The sequence below is a fragment of the Acinonyx jubatus genome, chromosome A1 (genome assembly GCF_027475565.1).
Source record: "Acinonyx jubatus isolate Ajub_Pintada_27869175 chromosome A1, VMU_Ajub_asm_v1.0, whole genome shotgun sequence".
NCBI lineage: Eukaryota > Metazoa > Chordata > Mammalia > Carnivora > Felidae > Acinonyx > Acinonyx jubatus.
Genome location: NC_069380.1, coordinates 31101201 through 31122512, shown reverse-complemented (window position 1 = coordinate 31122512; position 21312 = coordinate 31101201). Strand labels below are relative to the sequence as shown.

The following is a 21312-nucleotide window of genomic DNA, read 5'->3' as shown; positions in this document are numbered from 1 at the left end:
TTATCATAAAACATACATATTCATCTAAATTTATTCAATGTTTATTAAGAAGATATTATGCAGATCGATTGTGAGAGCGCTCATCTTCAGATGAACAATTCTTCCATGTTACAAGAGGATCCAGAAACTCATGAAACAAATTTATACAAATTATTTGAGATAAAATTTGTCTCAAAAAGAAAATACATTTTTTTCACTTAGTTTAAGAAACAAAACAAGATCAATGAGCCACACGGATACATCATCCTGAGTGTCTCTGAAGGATGATATGCAAGTTACACACAATGCATTGCTGTCTTTAGTTTTAGTGTTTATTTCTTGATATTTTTCTTTCTGAACAGTTTTAGTTCCCTATTTAATAATACTATTGGAGCCTGTTACAGCATATGGATGTTGAATTAAGTTTGTCTTATTATGGCATCTAATTTGATACAGAGACTTTAAATAAACTTTTATTTATTTTATCAGAGAAAAAGAGGTATAATACAGAGCCTCCCCAGCCACCAAGCCCACCTCCAAGGAAATACTGCGGATTAGTACTCACTTGGTTAAAGTCAATTACAGGGGCAGCAGTTTATATGCAGGAAAGTGCCAAGCTCTAATAAAGGCACTTCCTAGGTATGATAATTATAAAATTAGATGAAAACATTTATTAGGTTCACAGCAAATCCTTTATGAAACAGAAGATACTGGTGCTGAAACACAGCCAGATTTGGTAACAGCATGCAAACAACCTTCAGAGTCAAAAATCATTCAAAAATGTCTAATCCCATAACTGTATCAAAGCTGGCAGGTGCTCACTACACAGAACATTAATTTGGGAGATTTAGAGGGGATTTTAAAGATAACCTTCTGTGCCAAATATGTTAAGAGCAATGTGTCTCAGGATAAAAATACTGAATATTTCATAATCTGTAAGAAGGATGAAGATACAAAATGTGAGCGAGAGGATATTTTCAACCCCTGAGTAAATTATACAGTGTTCATTAGGTTTCTCTGTTTATACTGGTGGCGGGGATCTGTGCAAGAGCATGCAAATAAAATCACAATCGTTTCAGTTTGTATATAATAAAATCACAATAATCAGAAGGGTGGATCACAACCTGAAGGTGTTTCGTGTACAACAGTAAAAGCACAGTCCTAAGAAGTAGTAAGGAACATCTTTGATAAGGACTTTGAAGGGCAATGTTGGTAAAATCCTCTGTTCTTGCATCCTGAGTTTCTCGGCAGTGCATTAAGCTGAGTCCTGTCCTAGCAAGCTTCCCAGTGCTGTGCAAGCCAATTTAAGGATCTTATGTGAAGCCTCCAACACTTACCTGTGTCTTCCAGTGAGTTCTGAATCACTACCTTAATCAACTAAAATTCAGCAAGGGACGAGGTTTATAGAAGAGCGAGAATATATACTGAACCAGAATAAATGACCAAAATACATTTGATCTCACAAAGAAATGTCAAAAGTGACATTAATCTGATTTAAAGTTGTAAGACTTTGTGGATCAAAGGGGTAATGATTTTCTAAAATTATATTATCCTTTAATATGTATTCTTGGTTACATGAGCTTGAAAACACCAGATTAAAAATGTCACACAGGAAACCTGCTCAAGAAGGAAGACCTAGGGACAATATAACATTGATTACTGTTCCATGAAAAAGGAGCTAATAGTTTAGAAAATATGTCACGTTGCTTTTTTTAAATGTGGACAAAATATTGTCTCATCAGAAGGACATTAGAAAGAACATGATTACATAAATCAAAGACATTGATAGAAAAGGTATATATGTAACTTTACTGCTTATTAATCTTCTAATGTTCCCAAAGTAGACCAAGGTGAGTGAGTGCATCCAAAAAAAGTATTCTTTTTATTTAATCAGGCTAATTTGGACTCACTTCTGTGATGTACAATCAATCATATATAAGGTCTTATTTCTATGTCAGCTTTACTTTCTTCCTTTTAAGCCTACGAAGTTTGATCAATTTCTTCAGCCACGTCTTTGTTAATATTTTCAATTCCATTTTCAATTTCCATTTTTGAACCCACCTAACAAACCAAAGCTGAAGCAATCCAACAGACTGATTTCTTTGTTCCTATACCTGGGCAGTTGAATTCAACTGGAGAAAATCACAAAATCCTCAGAAAATTGCCTCTATAAATTAATGTTCTCTGAGCTCAATAGGACCATTTACCCTGCTCACCAATTCTGTGCTCTGATAAGGTTTTTCTCCATTTTCCATAATATCTAATCAAACCATTTCTTACCTCCTCAAATGCCCTACCCTAATACCTTCCCACTCATTCTCAGCAGAAAATCTTGTCTCCCACTTCGTAGAAATATGAAAACACTCAGATAAGAACTCCTTCAAATTCCTGACACCCCATCTGCAAAAGTGATGATGAATTATAACTTCTTTCTCTCATGATGATAGTAAATGTCTCATTTGACTGAAGCTAACTCCTCCACTTGTTCTCTGGATCTCATAAATGCTACCTCAAGAATTTCATTCGCTATTAGACATTATCCTATTTTCCCCCATAAGTTCTCTCTTTATCTACTTGTGTTTTTTGAGAAATCCTCATGTCTTTTCTATTTGTTTTTATACTTCAAGCCTTCTCTAGTTTTATTTCCCTCTCTATTCCCTGGCATTGCCAAGATTCTTGAAAAAGACATCCAAATCCCTATATCTGCTCCCTCTTTTTCCATTTATTGTTCAGATCATGGCAATATCTATCTCATGTCTTAGTCTTCCACTGAACAAGCTTTCAGAAAGATGATTACTGAATTTTTGTTGCAATGAATTCTGAATTTTCATTTGTTATCCAGGGAGTGTTTAATATTGTAAACCATAACCTCCTCATTGAAACCCCAAATATCCTTAGCTTTCTGAATGGGAAGCTCTTCTGGTTCTTCTCCTATCCCCTTCCTTGATTGCTCCTTCTCAGCCTCCTTACGGATTTGTCTTGGATGAACTCGTCTATTCACATGCCATGCTAACCTGTGTGCTGATGGCTACCAGAGTCTCTGCACCTGTTACTCATTCAGGCCACCTGACTCACTGAACACACTTGTAGCATGGAGTTCTGTATGCTCCCCTATGAAAAGACAAAAGTGGAATGTCTAGATTCATTTCTAATCAGGGATCTTCATTTCATTATCTCCCACAAAATAAATTTGTATGCAAGCCTGAAGCCTAAGATTCCTCTGGCAGTATGATTAGAGAGATATTTTGTAGTATTTATCTTGTCTTTGTGAGGTTTGAGTGATAAGCAAAAACTTAAATACTGAAGGCAAAAGTTTAAAATACAAGAAAATACAGGAGAATGACTTCATGATCTCCTGTCAGGGAAGATAATTGAAAGATCTGTTTTAAACTAGGAACATACATTTAAACACTTGTAACTGGAAAAAGATAAGTATCTAGAATTTATAAACTTGTTGAATATATAAGCAAAATAGACCTATCAGGCAAAACATAAAAACATCTTTCAGAGAAAAGACAGGGTAAGATTCAATTGAAGTTTTGAAAGATGGGAGAGGTTTTGGAATAATCACTCAAAAACACCCATTCATAATCCCTGAAACCTATGAAAATATTACCTCACATGACAAAGGGCCTTTGCGGATGTGATTAAGTAAAAGATCCAGAAATCAGACATTATTCCGGATTATTCATGTATACTCAATGTAATCAGAATCCTTAAGAGTGGAAGAGGAAAGCAAAAGAGAGAATCAGAGGAAAGTATGAATCTGGAAAAAAGGCACAGAGGGACACAGGTGCGTTGGGCTAAAAATGGAGCATAGGGAAATGAGCAAAGCAATGCATGTGACCTTTAAGGTCTGGAAAAGGCAAAGGGACAGATTCTCCCCTCGAGCCTCCAGAAGGAACATGATCCTGACAACACCTTGATTTTAGTCCAGTTAAGACCCAGTTTGGGTTTCTAACATTCAGAGCTTAAAGATAATAAAATCGAATGGTTTTAAGCCAGTAAGTTTGTAGTCATTTATTATAGCAGCAAAAGAAACATCCATCTCTTTAGATCTAAATTACCTTGGGGAACTTCTGGAAAGACAAAGAGAAAAAATTACAACAAATGCTGCTGCCATCACCGTCATCACCACCATCACCACCACCACCACTTAATTTTGCGGTTAGCTGTGCAGACATTTTGCAAAAATTGGCCACATAAATTTTGTATATAAATTCAGAAAATAAATTCATAGGGCCAGACACATTGTTCCTTGTTGACAAATAAGGAAACTCTGATAAGAGAATTGTCATTTGTTAGAAGCCACACTGCTGGTTAACTTGTATGTGGCTAAAATTATTTAATAATAAAAATGAATTTCCATTGTGAGATCACTAGAGATATGATGATGTGCTTAATCCGTAATTCATTTATAATAGATACATACATTATTATGCATATACTATGTGCTATAATTAATATTGGTTTGAATATAATTATATATATATAAACATATAATTTTATTGAAGGGCTCCTATATGTTGAGTCAACATTTACATAAAAAATTAATCACAGGTAAAAATTCCTCAAAAAGATGGGTCCTAAGTAAAATTCTCAATTAACTCTATAGGACTAGTCTTCAAACTAGAACCACTGCAGTAAGAGGAAAAGAGGAATTTGCAAATAGTTTTTATTCAACCTATTTTATTTTTTAAATTTTATTTATTTATTTTTTAAAGACAGCAAGAAAGCATGTAAGTGTGAGCAGGGGAGGGGAAGAGCAAAAGGGAGGGAGAATCCCAAGCAGGCTGCAGGCTCCATGCTCATCACAGAACCCAATGTGGGGCTTGATCCCACAAACCGTAAGATCATGACCTGAGCCGAAATCAAGACTCAGAGGCTTAACTGACTGAGCCATGCAGGTGCCCCTTATTCAACCTATTTTAGACATGTATTGAATTATACGTGAATATCAGTTTAGTAATTTGAACTGGAACACTATGGAGCAGGGAGTGTAATCCAGGTATCTGAAATATATGTCTCATTTTTGCATCAGACTCAATCACTATTTTTATTTTGTTCCCCATACAAGTGAAATTTTACTGAAGTAACAGAGGGAGTAAGAATAAGATTGAGTGAGAGCAGGGCAGGAAGGAGGAAGGGAGGGAAGGAGGAAGGGAGGGAAGGAGAAAGAAAGAGACAGAGAGAGCCCATGTGTGCACTTGTGTCAGCCTAAGAGGGTGAGTTTGGATTGAGGGAGGAAAAACATGGCAACTTCAAGGAGAAAAAAGTTAAGCTATTGGCAATTATTTCTCTATTGCAACATTTATTTTTTAGGTTTATAAATATGTCAAATCAAGCAACTGAGGAAACTGGTTTACAGATGCGTAACTCTAAAAAAAAAATTAGGATCAAAAGGAGATCAAAAACAGCATTAAAAAGATTAGGTTTAAAATGGTGGATGGAGATCAGCTCTCCATTTCACTGTTATTTACAATCAACTGAGGTCCAATTTCAACTGAACACAGAAACATGAATTGAGTTTAATGGCATGTATGGAAAAAAAATTTGCCTCAAATACTCTAACAAAAAGATTCCAAGAAAGCAGAAATGCCTATAATGGTGTTAGTGCTGTATGCTTCAAAACTGGAATTGTATGGTAAAAGAGAAAGTATATAAAGAAACAAAAGTCAGGTTGGTACTCAGAGCTTTGGTGCCCTAACGTTCAGCCCACCAGTTGTCAGTTTAAAAAGCACACAATCAAATCATGTCTCTACAGATAACACCCGTCAGAAACAAAAATGATAAATTCACCTGAAAGGTACAGGTGAAGTTTAATAATAAATATGGAAAATGCATGTTTTCTTGTATTTGCTTTTAAAGAAGCTGGCAAATAGTTATAAACTTTTACAAAAATAGACTTGATCTAAATTCAACACATCTTCAGCTTTCTAAAAGTTCACATGCTCTGTGTTTATTCACCTATTCTAAACTTGTTTTTTTTTCTTGCATATGCTTGACTGAGTGCTTATGAATTTTTAAGCAGTCAGGATCAAATAAACATTGAAAAGTAAATAAAGGCATTTCTAATACTATCAAGGTGTTATGGTGGATTTGCATGCCAACAAAAGCCCATGAAGAAAATGTATTCTCATCAAATAAGACCCTTTCACAATCCTACTCTCCTCTAGAAGCTTACATTTCATAATTAAAGGCTAGAACTTTCCTGTTGTTGATTTTATAGTATGTGTAATAGAAGTCAGTCCACCTATTCATGTTCCTGGATATTAATAGACTGAACACTTCTAAGTATAGCACATGACATTTGGACGTTACTGTTTTGGCACAGCGACAATTTTGCCTTGCAATTATTCTGTTCAGACCTTGAAAAATTAAGAATTTTATACTTTTTTTTTAATTGCCTTGTTATATACATAATAGACATCTTCACTCCATTCCTGAGTCTCCCCTAACTACAAGTTAATATGTCTCTAACTCAGAACTACTGGGACCAAGGATGCAATGAGAATCTTTGATTACATATGGTGTGGAGAGATGCTGGCCAAGAGTTTGAAAAGAAGCAGGGTGTAAGAAACAGGGCAAGGCTTGGAGATACTGTGAAGTTTAGGGATGTGCTGTTTTTATCTGATGTAATTCATAAGGACAGTTCCTTTACATTTTTTTTTTTACCAACCATTTTGTTACAGCTGCATCAAAACAGCTGCTTCTGTTAGAGACCATCAAAAAACAGATGGTACCCTCAAAAGGTAATTAAGGAGAGTTTAAGGAAGGAGCTTTCACATGTATGCAAGCAGGGTTAAGGGAAAGACTTGGCCTGCTGGAACATTCCAGAAGGAGCAGCCATGCAAATCTGTGACCACCACAGCTCTGAACTCAGAGTGCAGCTATAGCTGAGTTCTGAATCGATCTGGTTAAAAGGTAAGGGAACTCATTTGGATCTATAGATAGAAGGACACTTCCAGGAGCAAAGAGAGTAGTGGAGAGCAATGGAGAGTGGATCTTGAATGGAAAATAAGAATACCTAAGCGTAGTTCTTACTTTTGCCCCTCAGGATACACATTCCTTTGTCTTATATTAGTTACATTATACCTGGTTGGTGTCAGTGTAATCACAATCCTACCCAAAACCTAAACTGAAATACTGGCTGACATCGGTATACTCTTTTACATGATAGAAACGGGGAAAACAGGCAGAATGAGGGGATATACAAATAATCAGTGGAAAACATTGATTATCTTTTTAGCAAAAATAAATTAATTAATAAATAAAAGGTTGGTGCTCTCATTCTTGTTTTTTGTGTTTCTTTTTTATTTATTATTGACAGAGAGAGAGAGACACAGAGCATGAGTGGGGGAGGGGCAGAGAAAGAGGGTGACACAGAATCTGAAAGAGGCTCCAGGCTCTGAGCTGTCAGAACAGAGCCCGACACGGGGCTCGAACCCACGGACAGCGAGATCGTGACCCAAGCAGAAGTTGGATGCTCAACCAGCTGAGCCACCCAGGCGCCCCTGTTTTCAATTTGCGAAATCAGATAGTACCAGGATCACGATGGGCTGTTTGGATGCCATCATCACATAGTTGCCCATGGTCTGGCGTTCATGCTTTGTCAAGGCCCCATAGTAAGCACAGAGCTGCTTTTCAAGCATGGAATATCATCTCCTGAGAAGGACGTGGCCCTATTCCAAAGACTGAGACATCTGCACTGTGATTACCATATTGAGACTTGTCAGAGGTTCTGTAATATCCATATACTCCAGAAACTTCCAGTACATAAAACTCAAGTGACAGGCCAGTTTGCCTGTAGCTTGGATTTGCTAAAGAAAGACCTTATACAGATACTTTCTGGACCCTTTCAAAAACAATGTTAAGTGTGTTCTCTTAGTAACTGCAACAGCTTCTATATTCGAGGAAATATATTATTTTCACTAGATAAAGGTATCAGATAGTTTTAAGATGTTTTTGAACAAACATATTTTTTTTTCTTTATGTCCACCTCTCTTCCTCTCTACCCTCTCAGTTGTTTGTTTCTTATTATTTTCCCAACTCTTTCCTGCAAGAAAGGACCCAGCTCATTTCCATCCAAACGTGGGCAAACCGAGGTCGCCAATACAGTTTGAGAAATACAAGAAATCTGCTCATTCATGCAAGGTAATTATTTCTTTTGCTTTCCGCTCTCAACTATAACTTCAATGAGGGTGAAAGCTGTGCTTCTTCAGGAAGTGACTCTATTTTAGAATTTCATTTTACATCGTGAAGTTCTACACCACAGAATCTTGATAAAGTACTTTGAGAAACTCTTTGTGGAGGAGCAATTTTAGCAGAGGTAAATTCACATTAAGTTTTCTGCAACAATTAGAGCAATATGATTGGCAGGCCTAGGATGGTACGATGTCTATTTTATGCACTGCGGCTTGGATAAAAATGGTCGGGTATGCAATAAGGAGAAGTAGGGGTTATGCTGTGGAAATTTACTTCACCAATTTGAATATTTATCTTATTGTAGGCGTCCTAGGAGATTTCAAGTTTAACTCAACATATGGTCTGTAAATTTTAAATTAAATTTATTTTATAAATTTGACACAATAGGAGTTAAGCTCAAATGAAGGATATAAGCATATGGTGGATTTTCCACTAATTGAGAGCCTTACACCATGAGAAGTAAGTAGAAGAGGGGTTTGGTAGCTTTAGTTTCATTTTTGTGACTATATATAACTGAACAGATTACTTTTATTCTTTGTCGGTTGTTATTCTAAAGCATAGGTGAAAAAAACATTTTTTTTTACTAAAGCACATTTAAGGAAATACTGGTCCATTAAAACAATTTCAATTTTTATATATGCATTTATTTTCATACATAATTATATGCATATATGCACTCGAGTATTCATAAATACATATATTTCTGCTCACCCAACAGTTATTCCTCTTTTTCTACTGCTTTATTGAGGCATAATTGATAAACAAAATTTTAAGATATTTAAAGTGTATGACATGATGATATGTACACATTGTGAGCTATTCTCTTTTAACGAAACAGTACATTTACAAATGGTAAGAATCTCTAAACTCAGGACATCATTGGAGGGAGGCATTTTTCAACCTTCCACACACCTTCTACTATCCCTGCAATCCTCTCTACCCTAGCTCTTGCTCCCATCACACCTCTAAAATCACCCTGAATAAATGCACCGAGGATCTGAATCCCCTAAACGCACAAATGTTTTTAGTCCTAAATCCTTCCCAGCATCTGAATCAGTTGCCAACTCTTTGCAAGAATTTTCTTCTTCAACAATTTTCCTTAGCTTCATTGACACTATTCTCTCATGATTCACTGGTTCCACTTTCCCTTTACCCAGCCTTTTTTTTTTTTTAATTTTTTTTTAACGTTTATTTTTGAGACAGAGAGAGACAGAGCATGAATGGGGGAGGGTCAGAGAGAGGGAGACACAGAATCTGAAACAGGCTCCAGGCTCTGAGCCATCAGCCCAGAGCCCGACACGGGGCTCAAACTCACGGTCCATGATATCGTGACCTGAGCTGAAGTTGGACACTCAACCGACTGAGCCACCCAGGTGCCCCCCAGTCTTTTTACTTACTCATATTTAAACAAAGAACACATTTCTCAGACCTGATTCTCACTCATTGACACAATGAATGCATATTTCTCCTGTCCTGCCACTTTCTACCTAATTGTTCTGAGAAACGTAGACATAAGCATTAAGCTGAATGGTTTATTTGTTGTAAATTAAACATTGAGTAGAATGGTTTAGGGCCATGAGCTTTCCAAATGGCACAAAAATCTTTATTTCTGCTTGGTGAAGTGACACAGACAGGAAATGTTAAATATTCTGCTGTCCTCTGTCCTAGCCTCTTCACCTTTGGCTACGTCCAGGCTCCTTCCTGATTTTGCTAATACAAGTAAGGCCACTGCCTCAAGAAGGAGCTCCAGACAAAAATCTACCAGCTTCCTGAATATCATCGCCACCACGCAGAATGTAAACCTCCAAAAGAACTGTTTCTGAAGTTGCCCATAAATCTCTTCTTTTCTCCCCTAATTTCCTATGATTTCTCACTGGGACCTGTGAGAGGAGAGTGAGTCCTCTCTCAGTGTTTTTTTTGTTGTTGTTATTTTGTTTTTTGGTTTCAATATGGTATCATTTTCATTTCTAGTCTAAAGGTGTTGGGTGTGAGACAAACTTTTCTTCTATTTCTATGGCTGAAATGGGATTTTTCTTCTTTACTGGGAAAAATACTTTTGGTATTTTAACATACATCTTGGAATAAGAAAGCTGGATACCTCTGTTCAAGCAGACACTATTTTGGAAATAATACCACACACTAGGATTTTTTTATTTTTTGATATGTGACTTTTGCCTTTTTTTTCAATCTGCATGCAGAAGGAAATTAAGGGTATCTCTACAATCAATTGTATGACTTTTTATCATCAGTTCTTAAATGTGATTTACAGGTTCTCTCTTCTACATGAGTATAGTCTAGGATGAAACATCTCCCCTCAACTATTTCAGAAAATGTTTTGAGATCCACAGGGGAAGTAGGCTCTATGATTCCTACATGAAAAAAAATTGTAATATTCATTTGGGAATCAATAAAATATGCATTTTGTAAACAAAGAGAAACAGAAAATATACGTTTTAAAAAATATATTTTAAAAATGAGTTACCAGAAAAAAGATAAAATGTAATACACACACACACACATATATATATATGTACATTTGAAAAGAGAGTCGCAATATTTTTATAGAGATATTTTTTATGTTAGAGTAAGTGAAATAAAATTATTTTTACAGGGGTACTGATTTCCCTCATTACTGCCTGATCTGGAAGTTATAGAAAAATATTATTTGATAAGCTGAATCATCTATTCCTATTTCTGCAGATACATTGTAGTTCTCAAGTTTATTATACGGAAGTAAAAAAATGACTCTCAGAGAAAGAGAAATAGCACCTTTTTGCAACCGAAAAAAAAATAACTTTGTGTTGGAAACTGGTATTGCCATTCTAGGAAACTTTAATCCAACTGTCTGTATGTGTGAAATAATGAGCCCAAGAGTCAACAGACATCTTTTTTTTTTTTTTTCTTCCCAATAGCAAAGGTCACAAGCCTTTGGTTGTACACACTGGAACTGTTCAAACTTGAGGGTACATGAGCCTCATTTAAGAAGTCTGTCTGTGTGACAGCTACTGTGTCAGAGTATAGCTTATTTCAAGGGTGAGGGTAGCATATTCAAGTGCTGAGTTTAAACAAGAATCTTAAGAAATATAATTTTATGGGCAATTGCAAAATGACACTTGGCCATTTCAAGTAACGTCCCAGTATAGTTCAACCTCAAGGGTGTATAGTCACTTTAGACATGTTAAATATATTTTCCCCCCAAATTCTGGGGAAACTAATTAAATTATGCATTTATATAGCCATGGAAATATTGTGATAGTTATTTTTGTGTGTGGGTGTGACTGGGTCACAGGTGCACAGATTAAAAGATTATTTCTGACTGTGTCCGTGAGGGTGTTTCTGGATGAGATTAACATTCAAACAGGTGAACTCAGTAATGCTTCCCCAGCGTGGGTGGGCATGATTCCTTCCTCCCTGCCTGGGACATTAATCTTCTGCTCCTAGACTTGGATTAATAGCCTTGGTTGCCATAGTCCTCAGGCCTTTGTTCTAGAATTACACTATTGGCTTTCTTGGACCTCCAGTTTGCAGACAGCAGATTATAGGAATTCTCAGGCTCCACAAAAGTAATACGATAGTCTTGGGGCCATTGCTGAGAATACTGCCACCATCAAGGAGTTGAAAGATGCATGTGTGGCGATTCCCACCATCTCCTCATTCAACTCTCCTAACTGGCTTGTGTAGAAGACAGATGGATTTTGGAGACTGGCATTGGATTATTGTAAACTAAACCAGGTGGAGACTCAAATTGCAGCTTCTATACAGATGTGGTTTAATTGCTTAAGCAAATTACCACATCCCCTGGTACATACTATGCAGTTATTGATCTGAAAAGTGCCTTTTTCTCCACGCTGTCTATAAGGTCTGCCAGAAGCAGTTTGTTTTTAGCTGGCAAGGCCAGCAATATACCTTCACTGTCTTACCTTGGGGTTAGATCAAATCACTAGCCCTTTGTCATACTTTAGTCGGCAAGGATTCTCATCACCTTGCTCTTCCACAGGATGTCACCCTGGTCCATTACCTTGCTGACTGGGCTTGGTGAGAGAGAAGTAGTAACTATGCTAGATTTAGTAGTGATATATTTGCATACCAAAGGATGAGAAGTAAATCCAACAAAAGTTCAGAGAACTTTCACCTCAGGAGCCCTGTGGTATGGGTCATATTGAGATATATCTTCTAAAATGAAGGATAAGTTGTTGGACCTGGTCCCTCCTACAACCAAAAAGGAACTCTACATTTTGGAGGCAACATATTCCTCATTTGGGTGTGTTACCCTGGCCCATTTACTAAGGACCTGAACATCTGCTAGTTTTGAAGGGGGCCCACAAAGAGAAGGCACTGCAACAAAACAAGATTTTCTGTAGCTTAGCCCATAAGATCCAACACACTCATGGTGCTTTAAAAGAGCCTAAATGTCCATCAACTGATGAATGGATAAAGAAATTGTGGTTTATGTACACAATGGAGTACTACATGGCAATGAGAAAGAACGAACTATGGCCCTTTGTAGCAATGTGGATGGAAATGGAGAGTGTGATGCTAAGTGAAATAAGCCATACAGAGAAAGACAGATACCATATGTTTTTACTCTTATGTGGATCCTGAGAAACCTAACAGAAACCCATGCGGGAGGGGAAGAAAAAAAAAAGAGGTTAGAGTGGGAGAGAGCCAAGGCTTAAGAGACTCTTAAAAACTGAGAACAAACTGAGGGTTGATGGGGGGTGGGAGGGAGGGGAGGGTGGGTGATGGGTATTGAGGAGGGCACCTTTTGGGATGAGCACTGGGTGTTGTATGGAAACCAATTTGACAATAAATTTCATATATTGAAAAAAAATAGAGTCAGTTGCAGATAGTCATGTTTTTGAAGCTTTTGGCAAACTGTTTTAAGTGCACTGCAGCATAGGACTTTAGGATTTTGAAACAAAGCCCTGTCATCCTCAGCAAAAAACTATTCTCCTTTTGAGGAACAGCCTTTGCCTTCTACTGGCCTTAGTAGAGACTGAATGCTTAAGCATGGGCCACCACATTACCATGAGAAGTCCCTTCACCACACAGTATGTGCTGCCACAGAGCTCATGGAATTCGTTGGTCTATGTTCCACTCCATCCTGAAGCAGCAACATTGCTTTCCCTATGAATTTATGTTCTGCTGGCCCCAAATCCTTAGTCCCAGAGGGAGGAATTCTTCTACTAGGAGACACAATGATTCTGTTCAACTAAAAGTTAAGACTGCCACACAGCCAGTTTGAGTTTCTCACGCCTCTGAATCAACAGGCAAAGAAGGAAGTTGCAGTGCTCACTGGGGTGACTGATTCTGACTACCAAGGAAAATTGTACTACTACTCCCCAGCAGAGGTAGGGAAGAGAATATTTGGAATACAAGAGATTCCTTAGGGCATCTCTTAGTATTACCACGCCCTATAATTAAGCTCACTGGAAAGTTATAGCAACTCAATCCAAGGCAATACTTCTAAATGGCTCAGATTCTTCAGGAATGAAAGTTTGGGTCACCATACCCGGTGAAGAACCAAGACTTACTGAGGTGCTTGTTGAAGTCAAAGGGAATACAGAGTGCGTAGTGGAAGAAGGTAGTTGTCAACACCAGCTCTGAGCACGTGACCACTAAAGATTAGATAAGTGTTTTCCTTCTCTCTTAGCTTTTTATTATGTGACATGGGATACATGAGATGTATTGACTTTTTAAAAAAAATTTTTTAATGTTTTTATTTTTTGAGACAGAGAGAGAGAGCATGAGCAGGGGAGGGGCAGAGAGAGAGGGAGACACAGAATCTGAAGCAGGCTCCAGGCTCTGAGCTGTCAGCACAGAGCCTGACACGGGGCTGGAACTCATGACTGTGAGATCGTGACCTGAGCTGAACTCAGACGCCCAACCGACTGAGCCACCCAGGTGCCCCTTAACTTTCTATCATTGCAATTAATTGCTGTTAATTTTACATTGCATTATTTAACTTAAGGAATATCAAATTCAGTAAACATCACTCAAGGATTTATCTCCTCTTCTAGGGAAGGGGTTATTTCACTGTTGGTTAACACTGGATAGTTGGAATGTGGTAGGCAGAATTATAACCTTGTTATTTTATTTATTTGGAAAAAAGTATGGTTTAAGGGGATTCATATGAGTTCCAGGTTGACAAGGGCTGGACTTATGATAGTTAATTTTATTTGTCTATGTGACTAGGCCACAGTGTGTCCAAATTAAACATTATTTCTGGATGTGTGTGAGGGTATTTCTATTATGATTGGTGATGATTATGATGATTATGATTGGTAGACTCAGTAAATTATCCTCCCCCAAATAGTGGGCATCATCTAATCCAATGATGGCCTGAAGAGGACAAAAAGTGGATGAAGGATTTACCCCCCTCCTTGTCCTCCTGCCTGATTGAACTTGGACATCAGCCTTCTCCTATCCTTGGACTAGACTATTAGATTTGTTTCTCTGAAGAACCGGGATTCATAAAATATGCAAGAACATTATACTTTTAAGGCTAGCCTAATAATATAAATAGGTAAAAAAATTAAATAGTACTATGGTGCATTTCATGGGAAATTAATAAGATCTCCTGCTTACGGTCATGTACCTGCCCAGCCCCTGACTCCATCATCACTATTGACTTGCCTGTTATTTCAAATTTAACAATTTCAGATCTATTTCTTTGAATTCATTGGTACATCTCTAGCATGATTATTAAAATACAAATGTAGCAATCTGTGATACTTCTCTTAGTAATTATTACCCTGGGAGTAATTACAAAGGGCAGCAACCTCAGAGCAATTTAGAGTTATGGGAGCAGAGGGGTTTGATAGAAATGCTGAGTGTGTGGACTGCAAACGTTCTCTCTATCAACATTTTCCTGGAGACCTGACTCTAATTGTTAAAAACCTGCAAAAGCCATGTCACAAAATGATGAAAAGTGTTCATTCTAGGACCAAATTACCAAATTACCAAGGTTTGAATCTGGGCTAAAACCGTTTCTACTTGTGTGAATTTGGATTTGTTATTTAAATTCTTTCTTACTGTTTCCTCATTTGTAAAATGTGGATGATACTTTACAGGGTTATTTTAAATATTGACTATATTAATAAGCAAAAAATATATAACAGTACACAGCCATTTTAATGAAGAAGTGTTAGCAAGTTTCAAAAAGTAGTGAATATGGTGGATGTTTAGTAATATGTACATGGCTTTAGCTACATATTGCTTAGACCAAAATTTGCCAAGAACATAAAACCTTTATATGTATATTTATTTATTTGTAGTAGTACTTTCTGCAAATGCATTCCTAGTAATAATTTTTCTGGCTAGTTTTACCTATGTTTATAAATTTGAAACTTCTATATACATAAAAAAATCTATGAATACTTACCAAATTATGTTTAAGTGTGCCATTTTAAGATCTCACTATGATTTGAACTCCACAGACTTGTATAAATGTGGGCATATGTTCCCATCCCTTTATGACATATTAAACATTTTTAATTTAAATTTAACAGTTTTCAATTAATTTAGCTCTTATATTTTCATGAAGCTTTCATCTACTTAGAGATAAAACATGTACTCTACATATGTTTAATTATTTCAAATTCCAAGAAATGCATAAATTTTATGGCACCATAAAATGTACTTTTAATAGTTTTTATTATTTAATTATACTGTTCTGTATAACTGAGAAGAAATAAAGCCAACAAGAATAAAAAATTTTCTATCACTTCTCAACCATGTAGGTTTTAATTTTTACTCTTCATCCAGGTGCCATATCATAATTTTAATTTAAAAAAATTCAATAATACACTTACAATTGTTATCTACAATTACTCCAAGGCATTTCTGAAATTGGTGGTGGTTACATGTAGAGTATATTATTAATAATTTTTGATAAAGTTGCCATATTCTATGTTGGTTAATGAGGTTTATGGCTACTTTTTACGTTTATAACAAATCTTTTTCTTCTATGAAATACCATAAGTAATTGTAATGGATAATTTATCATGTACATTTATTTCATATTAGTTTGCTTAGATTACTATGTTTATACTGTGTTTTATACTTTGACTACTTTTACTATATCTATTTTACCATATTGTTGTATTTATATATGCATTCCATATTTACCCCAGTTTTTTCTTGTATTTCATGACTGAATTGTCATATAAATTAACCTCAGATTTAAAGATTTTTCTTTCTGTAATCAGTATTTCTATATCTAATATGTAAGCCTATGTTTTTCAAGATCCTAAGCTAAGGTTAGGTGAGGAAGTGGAGCCACGTTGGGGTGCAGACAAATGGCTTGGGCTGTCACAACCAAGAAGCTGTGAGGAAGACTAGTTAGGCACTAATTTTCCTATTAAGGATATGAGTAAACAGACACAAAACAATTTAATAATTTATAAATTTCATTCATGGCCTGCTTGGATAATCCAGGATAAGCACCTCTTTTTAATAGCCTTAACTTAATCACATCTTTGCCATGTACAATATATTCACAAGTCCTAGGTATGAATCTAAAAAATCTCTTTTTGTGGGCCATCATTCAGCCCACTACATGGAATGACCCCATCAAGCAGAAGAGATATTACATACGGGAAGAAAATCTAGCAATATGTTGTCTGTAAACAATTCACTGAACCAAAAAGGATACAAAATTCTGAAACTAAATTGTTATAGACACAACAGGTAAATATAAGCCCCCAAATAACTCAATATAGAAATTTTAATATCAAATGATATATTATTTAAGTTAAAAGTATCACAAGTAGTAATACTTTAAATACATGTAAATAGAAAATGGATTCAGAAATTACAACAACTTTATGGGGCGCCTGGGTGGCTCGGTTGAGCGGCCGACTTCAGCTCAGGTCATGATCTCATGATTCAGTTCGTGAGTTTAAGCCCAGCATCGGGCTCTGTGCTGACAGCTCAGAGCCTGGAGCCTGCTTCAGATTCTGTGTTTCCCTCTCTGTCTCTGCCCCTCCCGCACTCTTGCTCTCTCTCTGTCTCTCACAAGTAAATAAATGTTAAAACAAATTAAAAAAAAGAAGTTACAACAACTTTAAATTGTTAATATATAGCCCCCAATTTTATAAATACACAACTAAAAAGTTGGAGAGGGAAAAAGAACCATTATAGTTTTAAATTCACCTCTCACAAAGAAATATGCCAATCACATAATAAAAAGAAAATCTATATACAAATATAATAATGTGATTAATATGCTTGAAACCAAAAAAAAAGGAACAGAGAAACTTTCTTAACTTGAACTAGTGTGTAAATTAAAAATCAATAACAAACGTGATTTTTTTCTTTTCCTTTTGTGGGAAGAGCATTTAACATAAGATCTACTTCTTTGACAAATTTTTAAGTATGTGTAATATAGTATTATTAACCCTAGGCCCTATTTTGTACAGACCTCCAGAATTTATCTTGTAAAACTGAAACACTGTATCTTTTGATCTACATTTCATTTTCCCCTCTGTCCAGCCCTTACTAACTACCATCATACTCTCTGCTTCTATGTGTTTGTCTACATGATTAAAAAAAAATTTGTTTATGTTTATTTATTTTTGAGAGCGAAAGAGAGAGAGCATGAGGTGGGGAGGGACAGAGAGACAGGGAGACACAGGATCTGAAGCAGGCTCCAGGCTCTGAGCTGTCAGCACAGAGCAGGATGTAGGGCTCAAACTCACGGACTGTGAGACCATGACCTGAGCCGAGGTCAGATGTTTAACTGACTAAGCCACCCAGGAGCCCCTTTTCTAACATGATTCTTAATGGAAACCTGCTAGAAATATTTCCCACGACATCTGAAACAAGGTAAGAATTCTTACTATTGCCATTACTAATAAACACAGGATTAAAACTTATAGTCAGCAAAACTATCTTTTTAGTAAGATATAACAGTTATAAGGATTGGTATAAAAAGTCAAAGTGATGTTATTTGCAGATGATATGATTATCTACATAGAAAATTCAACTAGATCAAGAGACATTTATAGAACAATGAGAAAATTTAGCAAATAGTCTATATGTAAGACTAACTTACGAAGCCATCTGTGTTTTTCTATACCATCAACAGTCAATTAAGAATATAACAGAAAATGAGATATTATTCATGAGAAGAAAAGACAATACAGATGGATAACATTTCTTATCAAATACTAAGGCAAAACGACAATGCCATGCTTTAAGCAAAATGGTGAAACTGACTGGCATAGGAGCTTACAAGTGAGAGAGAGGCAGAGGGAGATATTTTACACAGATGCATAGAAGAGAAAGTGATATAAACATGGATTGAAGAGAGATGTGGCCATGAGCCAAGGAAAGCTATAAGAGGAAGGAATGGATGATCCCCTAGAGCCACCAGAAGGAGTGTGGCCCTACTGACACCTTGATGTCTTTCATGTTACTTTGAGAAATAATTTGTGAAGTGAGCCCCAGCACCTTTGAAGAGCTTTTTGCTATCTCTTTTCTGTAGGCCAGAAATTACAGTGGGATCTGACTGCCAGTGAACAGTGATCCTTATATAAAATGGGGATAACTGATGCCAGGGTGGCAGGGGACCAGGGGCAGAACTCAATCACCAGAGACAAGGTGGGTCTGGTTACCAGAATGGACAGTGAAGTCAAAGCAGTAACCAGAATAATTGAGAGATAAGGAGTCTATAAAATTCTTGCTTAACAAAATGTAATGGAAAAGGTCTAAACTGAGTAACCTGAATCACTGAAAGAGAATGATGTTCCCTCAAACAATACCCAGATGTGAACCAGTTTATAGACCCAGAACTACTTAAATGAAGAGAAGGCCAGCTTCCTTTGAGAAAGAATCCAGCTACCCTGCTCAAAATGGATACCCTTCATCTTTCTCCCAGTCTTCTTGAAAGGGGAATATGGCCTTCTAGTAGGTTTACTACAAACTGGGGAAAAGGATATCCAGATTTTTCTGAGAATTACTGGACATGGGCTCTGAAGTGATACTAATTCCAGGAGATCCATGTCATTGTGGTTGATTATTCAGAGTAAAGTTTATGGAGATCAAGTGATGAATGGAATTTTAACTCAGTTTCCTCTTATGCTGGGTCCACTGGATCTTCAAGCCCATCCTCTGGTTATTTCTCAAGTTCCGGAATATATAATTGGAATGAACTTACTTAACAACTGCCAGAATCCACACATTGGCTCCTTTACCTACAAAGTGAGGACTGCTGTGGTAGCGCCATGTGGGAACCACTAGAACTGCTTCGTTTTGGGGATAAATAGTAAACCAAAGCTGTATCACATTTATGGAAGTGTTTCAGAAGTTAATGCCACCATTGAGGACTTGAAAGATGAAGAGGTGCTGATACCCACCATATCCCTATTCCAATTACTTTATCTGTCCTGTGCAGAAAACAGATGGATCCTGTAGAATGCAGTGGAGTTTTATAAAATTAACCAAATGGTGACTCCAATTGCAGCTGCTATTCCAGATGTGACTTCATTGCTTCAGCAAATTAACACATCCCCTGGTACCTGGTATGAAGCCATTGATCTGGCGAATGTGTTTTCCTTGATGTATGGTGCTGAAGAGCACAAGAAGCAGTTTGCTCTTTGGTAGCAAGGCCAGCAATATACCGCCATTGTCCTCCCTCAAGGGTATCTCCAGGCCTGTGTAATAATTTAGTCTGTAGGGAGTCTGATTGTTTTTCCTGTTCCCAAGATATTATACCAGTCTGTTGTATTGATGATATTATGCTGATTAGGCATAATGAGCAAGAAGCAGCAACTACTCTAGACTTATTCTTACAACATTTACATGTTAAAAGGTGAGAAATAAATTCCACAAAAATTCAGGGGACTCTCACCTTCGTAAAATTTCCCGGAGGCCTGCGGTGTGGGGCATTGTGAGATCTCTTCTAAGGTGAAGCATAAGTTGCTGCATCTGTTCCCCTTCTATAAGAAAAAAAAGAGGCAGTGGCTAGTAGGCCTCTTTGAATATTGGGAGGAAACATATTCCTCATTTGGGTGTTATATTCTGAGCCAGTTAGCAAGTGGCCTGAAAGTCTGCTCGTTTTGATTGGGACCCAGCACAAGACAAGGCTGTGTAACAGGACCAGGCTGCCATGCAAGATGCTCTGCCGTCAGGCTGTAAAGTCAGCAGACACTGAAGATCAGATTACTAACACATTTATAAAGAAGTGCTCATCCCCACTAATAATTAAAGTAATGCAAATAAGAAGGCAATAGGATACCACTTTATGGACACAGACTTGGCAAGGAAGGGAAAGTCAGATAACAAGTTTTGATAAGGATGGGGGAAAAAGAACTATGACTATCTTGCAGTGAGGAGTGAAGCATAGTGGGGCGCCTGGGTGGCTCAGTCGGTTAAGCATCTCACTCCTGATTTTAGCTCACTCTTGATCCCAGGGTCATAGGATAGAACGATGTTGGGCTCTGTGTTGACTGTGGAGCCTGCTTAAGATTCTTTCTTTTGCTCTCTTTGCCCCTTTCCCCAACTTGTGCACTCTCTAAAATAAAAAAATAAAATAAAATAAATGAGTGAGGCATACTTAGACAATCATCTATCTAGAAAGAACTGTGTAATTATTCAAGTTAACTATACCTATGACTATACCTATTCAAGTTAACTAAAACCTATGACTACCCTATTATGGGTATCTGTCCTAAAAACATATTTGTACTGGTCTGTAAAAAGTGTATTTGCACAGTTATTGCATCACTCTTTCCGGTCAAAGGGGTTGGAGACAACCCAGCCTCCTATCGTTAAGGGAACTAGAGAATCAAATGTAAAGGATGCAATGTTAAAAGCATGAATTTAAAGGTACTCTCAGACGTACCAGTAGATCTCATAGAACATACTGTTGAGAGTACTAGATTAAAAAAATAATGAGCTTCATAGCAAGACCTCATTTCTGTAAATCAAAAATACATACAAAGGAACATGATATATTTTAGAGGTGCGTATATCTAAGGACATACATCAAACACATTCAAAACCATATCTGTGTAAGGGAGGGAGATATGACAGGGGAGTCTGGATAGAGGGGAAAGAAGAAAAATTAAAACAAAGCAAATTATAATTGATGACTGATCATAGTGGGCAATAATCTGAGAATTG

At 36.9% G+C, this 21312-nt stretch overlaps 1 long non-coding RNA gene across 2 annotated transcripts in view; it reads right to left on the bottom strand.

The window, feature by feature from the left end:
- Positions 1-9586: 9586 nt before the first annotated feature.
- LOC113600791 (uncharacterized) overlaps positions 9587-21312 on the bottom strand; it is a 58562-nt gene continuing 46836 nt past the window's right edge. The window contains exon 5 of one of the 2 annotated variants that reach the window (XR_003421883.2): positions 9587-10553. This is a non-coding gene — a long non-coding RNA (uncharacterized LOC113600791). Of the gene's footprint in view, positions 10554-18397; positions 20127-21312 lie in introns of those variants that run through there. The other variant, XR_008295757.1, reaches the window with a different exon arrangement.